General features: G+C 36.9%; 1 pseudogene; it reads left to right on the plus strand.

Annotated features, from left to right (window-relative positions):
- Positions 1-9878: 9878 nt before the first annotated feature.
- On the plus strand, positions 9879-10686 carry LOC101584737 (annotated as a pseudogene).
- Positions 10687-10731: the final 45 nt, after the last annotated feature.

The following is a 10731-nucleotide window of genomic DNA, read 5'->3' on the forward strand; positions in this document are numbered from 1 at the left end:
GTATTATTTGTTGAAACTGTACTTTCGATTTGATTTGAAACTGTCTCATTGCTATATGTTTATCAATAAAACTTTGAAAAGAAAAAAAAAATTCAAGTTAGAGATTGTGATACCTCCTGCCTTTCCTTTGTTTCCCAGGATTGCTTTTCATATTCTTAGTCTCTTTTGTTTCCAAATGAATTAGAAGAATGTTTTCTTTAGTTCTATGTAGTATACTAATGGTATTTTAATTGGGATTGCATTGAATCTGCATAACAATTTTGGGAGTATGACCATTTTGACTGTGTTCTTTCTTCCTACTCAGGAGCATGGGATACCTTTCCATTTTCACAAATACTCTACAGGCTCTTTCCTCAGAGTACCATAATTTTCACTGTATAGATTTTTTACATTCTTCTTGAGATTGATTCCCAAGTATTTCATTTTTTTTTTGATGTTATTGTGAAAGGCATGCTTTGCTTAGTTTCTCTCTCAGTACGTTCATTAGTTGTATATAAAATGCTTCTGATTTTTGCATGTTGACTTTGTATCCTGCTGCAGTGCTGAATTTGGAGATTAAATTTATAAGATTCTTGGTGGAGTTTTGGGGTCCTCTATTTAGTGTATCATGTCATCTGCAAATAATGATAATTTTACTTCTTCTTTTCCAAAACTTACTCCTTTAATTTTTCTCTCTTGTTTATTTGCTCTGGCTATCATTTCCAGAACTGTATTGAATAGGAGTGTAGACAGTGGACATCCTTGTGTTTTTCCTGATTTTAAAGTGATGGCCTTCAGGTTTTGCCCACTTAGTATGATGTTCTCTTGGTTTCTCAAAGATGACTTTTATCAGGTTGAGATGTAGACCATCTATTCTGATTATCTATAGAGTATTTATCATGAATGTGTGTTGGATTTTGCCAAAAGCATTTTGAGTACCTATTGAGATAATCATGTGCTTTTTGTTCTTGGTTCTATTGATACAGTGTGTTACATTTATGGAACTGGGTGTTGAACCATCCAGAATCCCTGGAATAAATCACACTTGGTCATGATGTATAATTTTGATGATTTGCTCCATTCTATTTGCTAGAATTTTATTAAGCATTTTGTATCCATATTCAATAGAAAAATTGGCCTGTAGTTGTCTTTTTGAGTTGTATGTTTTCCTTGTTTGGAATCAGAGTAATACTTCCCTCCAGGAATGAGTTTGGGAGAAATGTTTCTCTTTCTATTTCACTGAAAAGTAAGAGAAAAGTTGACATTAAATCTTCTCTAAATTTCTTTTAGAATTCTGCTGTGAATCTATTGGGATCTGGGCTTTTCTTTGTTGGTTGGTTTTTCATTACATTTTCAATTTCATTTCTTATTATTGGGTTATTCAGAGTTTGTACATCTTCTTGACTCAGTTTTTTGTGTTGTATGTACCTAGGAACCTATCCATTTGTTCTGGGTTTTTCATCTTGTGAGAATGAAGATTTTGGAAGTGGGTAATGATGATCTGAATTTCTCTAGTGGCTGCAGTGATTTCACCCTTTTTCATTCTTCATTGCATGAATTTTAGGTTTTATTTATTTATTTATTTATTTATTTATTTATTTTTGCAGTACTGGGGATTGAACTCAGAACCCTGCACTTGCCAGGCAAGTGCTTATTCTACTGAGTTATCTCTCCAGCCCTGACAAATTTGGGTTTTTACTTACTTTTTTTATTAAGTTGGCTAGGCATTTATCAAGTTTGTTTATTCTTTCAAAGAACCAATTCTTTGATTCATTTATTATTTGTATTGTTTTCTTCATCTCCAATGCATTAATTTCTGCTTTAATTTTTATAATTTTCTACCTTCTTTAGACTTTGGGCTTGACTTGCTCTGTTTTTTCTAGGAGCTTGAGGTGCAGCATAAAATCATTTATTTGGGCTTGTTTTCTTTTCCTAATGTGCAAATATCCCATTAAAATATCAATGTAATTTTCCTCTTAAGACAGTTTCACTGTGTCCTGCAGGTTTCCATAGGTTTTATCTGCATTTTCATTCGATTGTAAATATTTTTAATTTCATCTGTGACCCACTGGTTGTTTAGTAGGTTGTTATTTAATTTCCATGTGTTTATGTTGTTTTTCTAGTTTTTGTTAATAATTTCACTGTGGTTCAGATGGTATGTATGGGATAATTTCAATTCCTTTGTATTTGCTTAAGAATGCTTTGTGATTCCATATTGGGTGGAATATGTTTATCAGGAATCGTTAAGTGAGGGCCAGTGACATAGCTCAGCAGACTAAGTGCCTGCTTAGGCAAGCACAGGGATTGGGGTTCAATCCTGGGTACCTCATGCCTTGCTGGTCCTGTGCCTGGGTGCATTGAGCAGGTGACCATGTCCAGGTGTTGTGGAGCATGCCTGTCATCCCAGAGCTGGGGAGGCTGAAAACAGGAGGATCACTTTCAGTCCAAGCTGCATAGTGAGACCCTGTACCAAATACAGTTTAAAAAAAAGAATCACTAAATATAAGAGACAAAATTCTTCAAGTCATCATAGGTGGTTAAGTTTCCCAACTACCTCATTAATTTATATAATTGAAGTACTAAAATCGAACTATTTACTAATTTCTAGTTCAAATGTTCATGCCTGTGTGTTTTTGTATTCATTGAAGTATACTTATTTGTGGGTCTGTGTGCATATAAACATGGTTAGATTTTTTTTTCCCCAAGTGAACTGATATTGAACTCTAACTAGTGGTTCAGAAGGAACTTTATGTTGCATTTTTACTCTGGAGAAATAAAAAAAAAATCAAACAAACTACTAAAGGTAGTAGTGGTGGTGGAAAAAAAAAAGAATGCTTTCTGTGATGGTATATTGTCTATTTTATAGAATGTCCCCTGTGCAGCTAAGAAGAATGTGTGTTTTGTTGTTGCTGGGTGAAATGTGCTGCAAAGGTCTACAAAGTCAATTTCTTCACAAGATTGGTTTAGTTCTATATTTCTCTGCTGACTTTTTGCCTTGTTGATCTCTTTTTTTGTGAGTGACGTGTTAAAGCCCACCATTACCATTGCATTATTGGTCATTTGATTTTTCATGTCTCTTAAAATTTTCTTACGTAGGTGGGTGCTTCTGCATTGGTTGCATATATATTTATAGTTGTTATGTCCTCCTCTTGCCGTTTTCTTTTAACACATGTGCAGTGGACTTCTTTATCTCTGTGAATGATTTGCAGTTTGAAAATGATATGTCAGCAACTAAGATAGCTACTTCTGTTTTTTTTTGTTGTTGTTGTTGATTTGTTGTGGTATAGACAATTATTTTCCTTCCTTTGTCTTCTAGTCTGTGAATTTGCTTTTACATTAAATGTGTTTCTTGTATGCAGTATATTGTTGGATTTTGGTTCTTAATCCACTCTACTAGTCTATTTGTTTTGATTGGTGAATTGAGGCCATTTACACTGATGGTTAAAACTGATATATATTAGCTTATCTTTTTTTTCCTTAGATTTTTTTCCATAATTTTATTGAGAAACAAATAGCAATGAGATAGTTTCAAACCAAATTTGTAGGACAGTTTCAATAATTAACACATTGCATACATTCTTCCTAGTGGTTAATTGCTGTATAAGATGTAGACTTGATATTCTTATTTATTTTTTTTAATTTATTTATTTGTGTGTGTGTGTGTGTGTGTGTGTGTGTGTGTGTGTGTGTGGCCAGCTCAGCCCACCAGGGGGCGGGGCTGGCTGGCATGTGGTGCTGGGGGATTGAACCGTGGTCCCTGTGCTTTGCTAAGCTTGTTCTAAGTAGGTGCTTTAAACCACTGAGCCATCTCACCAGTCCCTTGATATTCTATTAACAAACGCCACTAGCACAATGTTGTTTTCCTGTTATAGTTTCTGTATATTTCCCTCTTTTTAATTACTTGCTCTGTTTGTTAGCTCTTTTCTTTTGTTCTTGAAGCTGTGATCATTTCTGTCTCTTTCTAGAATATCTGTCAATACTCTTTGTAGGGTTGGTTTTGTGGTAATATATTTATTCAATTGTTCTTTGTTATGCAAGGATTTTATTTTGCTATTGAATTATATAGATTGTTTTGCAGTCTACATCATTCTGGGTTGGAAGTTATTTTTCTCTCAAGACCTGAAATAATAGACTCAAATTTCTTCTTGATTTGATGGTTTGTGTTGAGAAATCTGCCATGATTCTGATGGGCTTTCCATTGTAGGTAATCTGTGTCTTCTATCTAGCAGCTTTTAATATTCTATTATTTTGCTAAATTTCCAAGTTCTTGATTATTATGTGTCTAGGTATAGATTTAGTGTGATTATGGGTGTTCAGAGTTCTATATAGCTCACTGATGTCAAGTTCTTTTCTCATGTTTGGAAAATTTTCTGCTAGTAATTCTGCAAATAGTCTTTTTATGTCATTTGTGCTGTCTCCTGCTGCTTCATTGACATTTATTATTCTTGTATTAAGAATGTTGCCTTGTTATTCTTTGTGCCATCTTGTAGCTTCTGAATTGTAACTTCCTGGTTGCTTGTTAATTTTAAGAGATGTTTCCTTTCAGGCTCATTAGCTTCACCACTGTTTTCAAGGTCTGATAGTCTATCTTCAGTTTCATTCATATGGTTCTGCTAGCTTTAGAAGGAGTTCCTAATTTCCTGTATATCTGTTTGAATCTGTTTCATGTGTTCTAATTCTTTGCTGTATTCTTTTTTTAATTTTTTTTTATTTTATTTATTTATTTGTGTGTGTGTGTGTGTGTGTGTGTGTGTGTGTGTGTGTGTTTGTGTGTGTCCAGCTCAGCCCACCAGGGGGCGGGGCTGGCTGGCATGTGGTGCTGGGGGATTGAACCGTGGTCCCTGTGCTTTGCTAAGCTTGTTCTAAGTAGGTGCTTTAGACCACTGAGCCATCTCACCAGCCCCCTGCTGTATTCTTCATTCAGTATTTCCATCATTTTTTATTCTCCTCTATTTTTTAATCTACGTCTTCTTTAGCTATGCTGAACAATTCTTTCATGATTGTTGTCATTTTTTTTTGACCTGAGAGATTATTTCAGATCTTATTTTTTCTATACCCTGATGGACTCGTTTCTTTATCTCAGTTACTATCATTTCAGAACACTCAGGCTGTGATTTCCAAGTTTTTGTATGTTTTTGTCTCCTGGTTTTGTTCTAGGTGGGCTAGAGGGTTAAGATTATTTTTTCTGCCTACCTTTTGGCATTTTTGAAGCTCCCAGTAATCATACAGACCAACTTCCACAGACTTCCCAGAATCCGCCAAAGTTCTTAAGTAGCTACAAGAAATCTTGGCACCTGCTCACACTGGGCCCACAGATCCTTGCTCTCCTACATCCTGTAGGCCACTCAGAGTCCTCTTAAATCTTAAAAGATTGTATCAGCACCAGCACAAGTTCCACAGCTCCATGCTGGAAACTAAGCTCAGAGCTTGCTAGAGTTCTGCAGGCTGCCCAGAATCCACCAAAGTTCTTAAATGGCACCGGGAAAGTTTCTCACCTGCATTTGCTGGCCCCACAGATCATAGATGTTCTGTGTCCTGCAGGCCACACAGAATCTTCGTAAGTTCTTAGAAGTTTTGTCCAGTACTGGCAGAAGCTCCACGCCTGTGCACTGGGGGCTAAGAAAGAGTCCCCATAGGCTGCCTACAGTCAACCAATGTTCTTAAATTGTGCCAGAAAAGCTCTATTACTGTCATTGTCATTGTTGTCCATATTCACACTACACCACTGGATAACCAGAGCTTGTATCCCTATTCAATTATGTATACATTCAGTGACCTTCCTTTCCCTCTGTCTTCAATATTTTCTCCAAAATCCAGGTACCACGCTGTACTCTCAGCTTCTATAAAATCAATTATCTTAAATTCTACAATTAGGTGAGATCACGAAGAACTTGTCTTTCTGTGTCTAGTTTATTCCATTTACCATAATGACCTTTACATTCATCTGTCCCAACATTAGCTCTTGGTATGGTTTGTGTCTAGTTGTCCCCACCAAAGCCTCATGCAGTCATTGGGGTAGCTTCCAGAATTTGTGATCAATTATTGCAGGGATTATGGATGTGAGTGCTACACCCACCCTGATGTGGGTAACCTGAATACAATGTAAAGAAGGGAGAAAGACTTGGTGCTCTTCCCTTCGCTCTTTGCTATTTTCCACTGCAATGAAGGGCTGACATCCGCCATGTCACACTCTGCCTTGGAGCCAGCCCAGTATGGACTGAAACTCCCACTAACTGTGAGCTAAATAAATCTTTCTTTCCTTAATTTTGAATGGTGGGTATTTTGTCCCAGAAATGAGAGAAAAGTAAGAGACAGCTCTTAATCCTCAGTGCTGGATGTGGCAGAGTTCTGTATTTCATATCTCTTGTTGTGATAAAACCGTTTTTTCCCCTCTTGAAGAAATGAGCAAATATCACCATGGACATCCTTGCCAGTTGTATTTCTAGGGAAGACATGGTTCAAAGATAAAATAAATTCCTAGAATGTGTGAGGTTGTTCTGAGGACCAGCTTAACACAATGAAGAGCGGGCAATCTTTGATATTAATAAATTGACATAATAATAAATTGAATCAAAGGGCCAGCCAAATAGCTCAGTGGATTAAAGTGCCTGCAAGCAGGCACAGGGTCTGGAAGTTCAATCCCCAGCCCTGCCTTGCCAGCCCCGCCCCCGGGATATGCTGAGACAGCAATTGAGGCTGGACGTGGTGACTTGTGTCTGTAATCTCAGCTCTTGGGAGGCTGTAAACAGGAGAATCATTACAAGTCTGATCTAGTAGTGAGGCCCTGAACACCCTGTAAACCTTTCTCTAAAATATAAATAAAATAAAATAAACAAATTGAATTGCAAGTCCATCCAAAGACTAAGTGACAGGTGGTGGAATCTGAGGTTGGCTTACAGATGGATTGATCCTTAAGTGAAAAGCCAGAGCCAAAAGCAGCAAACTGTAAAGACCTGGCACCTCAAAGCAAGACAAAACATCAGCTGCAGATCACCAAAATTCCTTCCAGCGCTGTAGTTATAGTCATCAACCAAACCAGTTACTAGTTAACCATGATCTGTTTCTATATAGTTTTCCAAAAATGCATTTCTCCTCATTCTAGAACTTTGACTTCATCAGAAGTCCACCACAACTGTAGTCACTCAGCACAGTACCAACAGCTGTGCACCGAAAAGAGGGCAAGAGCAATATGTCTTATGGTCTTAGTCTTTAACAGGCTTGTACCTCCTAGTACCTCTTGTAACTAAAACATATACATTTTGTCTGCATTTTATTCTGTCATCACACCTCTGAGAAGCAGATTGCTGGTCCTAGACCAGGGCCCTGATGGGTCCTAATTGTACAATGTTCTATGTTTTGAGTCAGTAGCAATCTCAGAGGAAATGGAAACAATCACGGGGTCAAAGAAGATGGTCGCTGAGGTTCCAGCAGTGCAGTCTTCAGCCTCATGATGTTTCTAAACCAGCTCAGTTGGAAGCTACAATTTTTTTTAGTACACAGTTGCACCCTGATTCTAGACACATGTGTGTGATAAAAGGTAGAAAAACCAATAAACTAGTGATGTCTCTTCTTCTGGAGGACCCTGACTCTCTATTTCTTCAATATAGCTGATTGGTACACAGCCTTTCTGTTAAGTCTGCATCTGGGTGGGAAAAGCATGAAAGTTTGTACCTCATGAATAGGAGTATCATTGTTGTGAATCTGTCCAACTCTCCCCACATCCACTGTATTGCAAGAATTTAGGAGTATTTATTCAATCACAAATCTGGTGTGTAATACAGGACCTGGATTTCCATCACTGTGGGTGAGGTTTGCTTAGTGAATAGTTGCATTTTATTGGTGAAGTCTATAAATGTGATGAGCCACAGTACTCACTGTGATAAGTACTAAAACAGTGCACAACACTAATATAAAAGAAATCCTAATAATAGCAAAATCAGTACTAAACTCATAACAGAATAAATAAAAAGCAGTTATTTTTAATATGTTGGAAATTTTCTTCAGAATACATATATTCAAGTGATCAGCTCAGTGCAATGATCTTTCTCTGTCACCCTCTCCTTTTCTGACCAAGTGCAGAACCCATAAATGTCCACAAAGAAATGTCACTGGCTGTAACAAAGTCAGGGTCTGTCTGTCTGGGGTTGAGCGGTTTTGTGAGTCCTGCTCTACTGATAGTTGAACCTGAAATTCTTTTCTGGGATCCAGAGAAGACCAGTAACACACCAGTATCTGTTTTCCCAAGGATTCTGAGCAGGGTTTTGCAGTCTTGGGTTCTTTTTTCCCGAGTTCTGAAACCTTAAGTTCTTAAGCTTTTGCTGAGATGGCGGCAGTTGGGGGAAGTTTGGCTACATTTCTTAAGGCACAAACAATATTTTCTTGTTGAGCTCACGAAAGAGTCACTGCTGAAGGGCTGTGCTGTACTCCACCTTTGGAGGTGAAGGAGCCCTGCAAACATGACAGGACCCTTGATCAGGGATCCAGGAAGAGAGGAGGCACTGCACTTTCCTGCCTACCAAAGTGAGATCCAAGAGCTGGGGAGATGGCTCAATGGAATAAGTGCTTCCCTGGAAGGTGCAAGGGCCTGAGTTCAATCCCCAATTTCACACAAAAAAGGTGAGTTCCAAGTTAGATAAAAAGTGTCTATGAAATGTCTTCAGCAATACAGAGAGTAGCAAATGTTTAATGGAAGCTATATATATATATATATATATATATATATATATATATATATATATATCCTACTATACATCTGGGAGAGAATGTTTCCAGGGAAAAAAAGATTGCTATAATAAGTATCCAAAATAACTAGAATGCCATAAACTCTGATTGAGTTTGTAGCACCTGTTGGAAAAGACCAACACCACAGGAAATCAAGAATCACAGGTTTATGGGGACCCACCAGACCCTGTTCAGGTATGATGAACGATGTAGGAGCTTTTCCTCCACACTCCACAGCTTCTGTTTTATTTCTTTTCATTTTTGGTTGAGGAAATGAGATGCTAACAAATTCTGGCTAACTGAAACAATGGTTAATAATAATGATAAATATGTTCATTAATAGTTATTATTTTCCGCAGAAGCAGGACTAACCATACAAAAAAGATTTGGATTCCAGAATTAGATGTGTAGTTGTTTAAATATTGTTGCAGCTTCTAGCAAGTAACTTAAATTCTTTACTTTTCAGGTCTTTCATCTCAAGATGAAAGATAAACTTGATGCTTTTATAGGTAAATAGTTGCAACTAGAGACCATACTCATAGGTGAAATAAATCAGACCTGCATATGTAAACATTGTCTGCCAAGTGTAAGAACCTGAAAGAGTAAATAAAATCTGAAAGGTAAAATAGATACTGTGGAAGGAAAAGAATCTTTTCGAAGGGAAGGAACAACTGGGATGAGGGAAAAGAGAAAAGAAAGAAGAGAGGGAAAAGTACATATATAATTTCTTGTCTTTTTGCTTGGCCATCTGTTAGTTCTGTCATGTGGGTTAGATTGGGCTTGTTTGCTATGTGACATATGTAAACCTCAGATATACATATGCAAATTAGAAATGCTTTGTAACATAGCTTTGACAATTGTGCTGCTGATTTCTACTGCTCTATGGGAAGAAGCAGTTAATGCTTAAATTTTTTCTCTCCCCTTTTTAGTTTTTTGACCAAGTTTGAATGCTCATATGAGGTAATTTGAACAACTAATTTGAAGGTAACAATACACAATATTATAACAATCATTGTTGAATTTCTATCATTTTGTTTCATGAAATTCTTTATTGTTTCTAATTTTTGTACTGTTTTATTCTCTTTAAAAAATTAAATATAGTAATAGTCTTTGAAGTATCATAAGAAATACTTAGAAAGTTTATGTGAAACCTATAGGATAATATTTTATATTTTGAAATGTTTATTGGGGGTGGTGGCAGAAGCATTCGTAGCAGGCCTGTTTTGGCTGCTTCTGTAGCCCAGTCTGGCTTTGCAGTCTTAACTGGGCCCTCCATCTGGCACCTGGGAAAACTTGACAATGGTGTGGCCTGCCTGAGTCCAATAGCAATGTCCAGATCAAGAGTTCTAATCCAGTCTTAAGGGCCAGCCATCCAGGATTATCTGAATCGACCCAGATCTACTTGGGAAGAAATGAAAGATCAACTAGATAAGAAAAAAAAGAAGCTCTAGAGATTTGGCTCAATTTGAAGAAAAAATTAAAGAGAATTGGAAAAAAGAACTAGAAAAGCACAGAGAGAAATTATTCAGTGGAAATGAGAGCTCAAAAAAAAACATACAAAGAAGAAAGTAAAGAAGAAATCCAGTAGATATTCAGCTTTTTCATCAAGTTCTGATTCTTCCAGTAGTTCTTCAGATTCTGAGGATGAGAGAAAGAAGCAAGAAAAAAAGAGAAAGAAAAAGAAGAACCATTCATATAAATCTACAGAAAGGTCCCTGTCAGAAACTGAGTCAGATAGTAAGGATAGCTTAAAAAAGAAAAACAAGTCTAAAGATGCAACTGAGAAAGAAAAGGACATTAAAAGACTTACCAAGAAAAGAAAGATGTATCTTGAGGATAAACCTTCTTCATCTGAGTCCTTGTCAGAATCAGATCAGATTGAAGAGGCACAAGCAGAAAAGAAGAAAAGCAGTGAAGAACAAGAAAAAGCATCAGAAAAGAACAAAAAAGAAAAAGGAACATAAGAAACACAGGAAGAAGAAGAAGAAGAAGAAGAAGAAGAAGAAGAAGAAGAAGAAGAAGAAGAAGAAG

The sequence above is a fragment of the Octodon degus genome, unplaced genomic scaffold, assembly GCF_000260255.1.
Source record: "Octodon degus isolate 3935 unplaced genomic scaffold, OctDeg1.0 scaffold00154, whole genome shotgun sequence".
NCBI classification, from domain to species: domain Eukaryota; kingdom Metazoa; phylum Chordata; class Mammalia; order Rodentia; family Octodontidae; genus Octodon; species Octodon degus.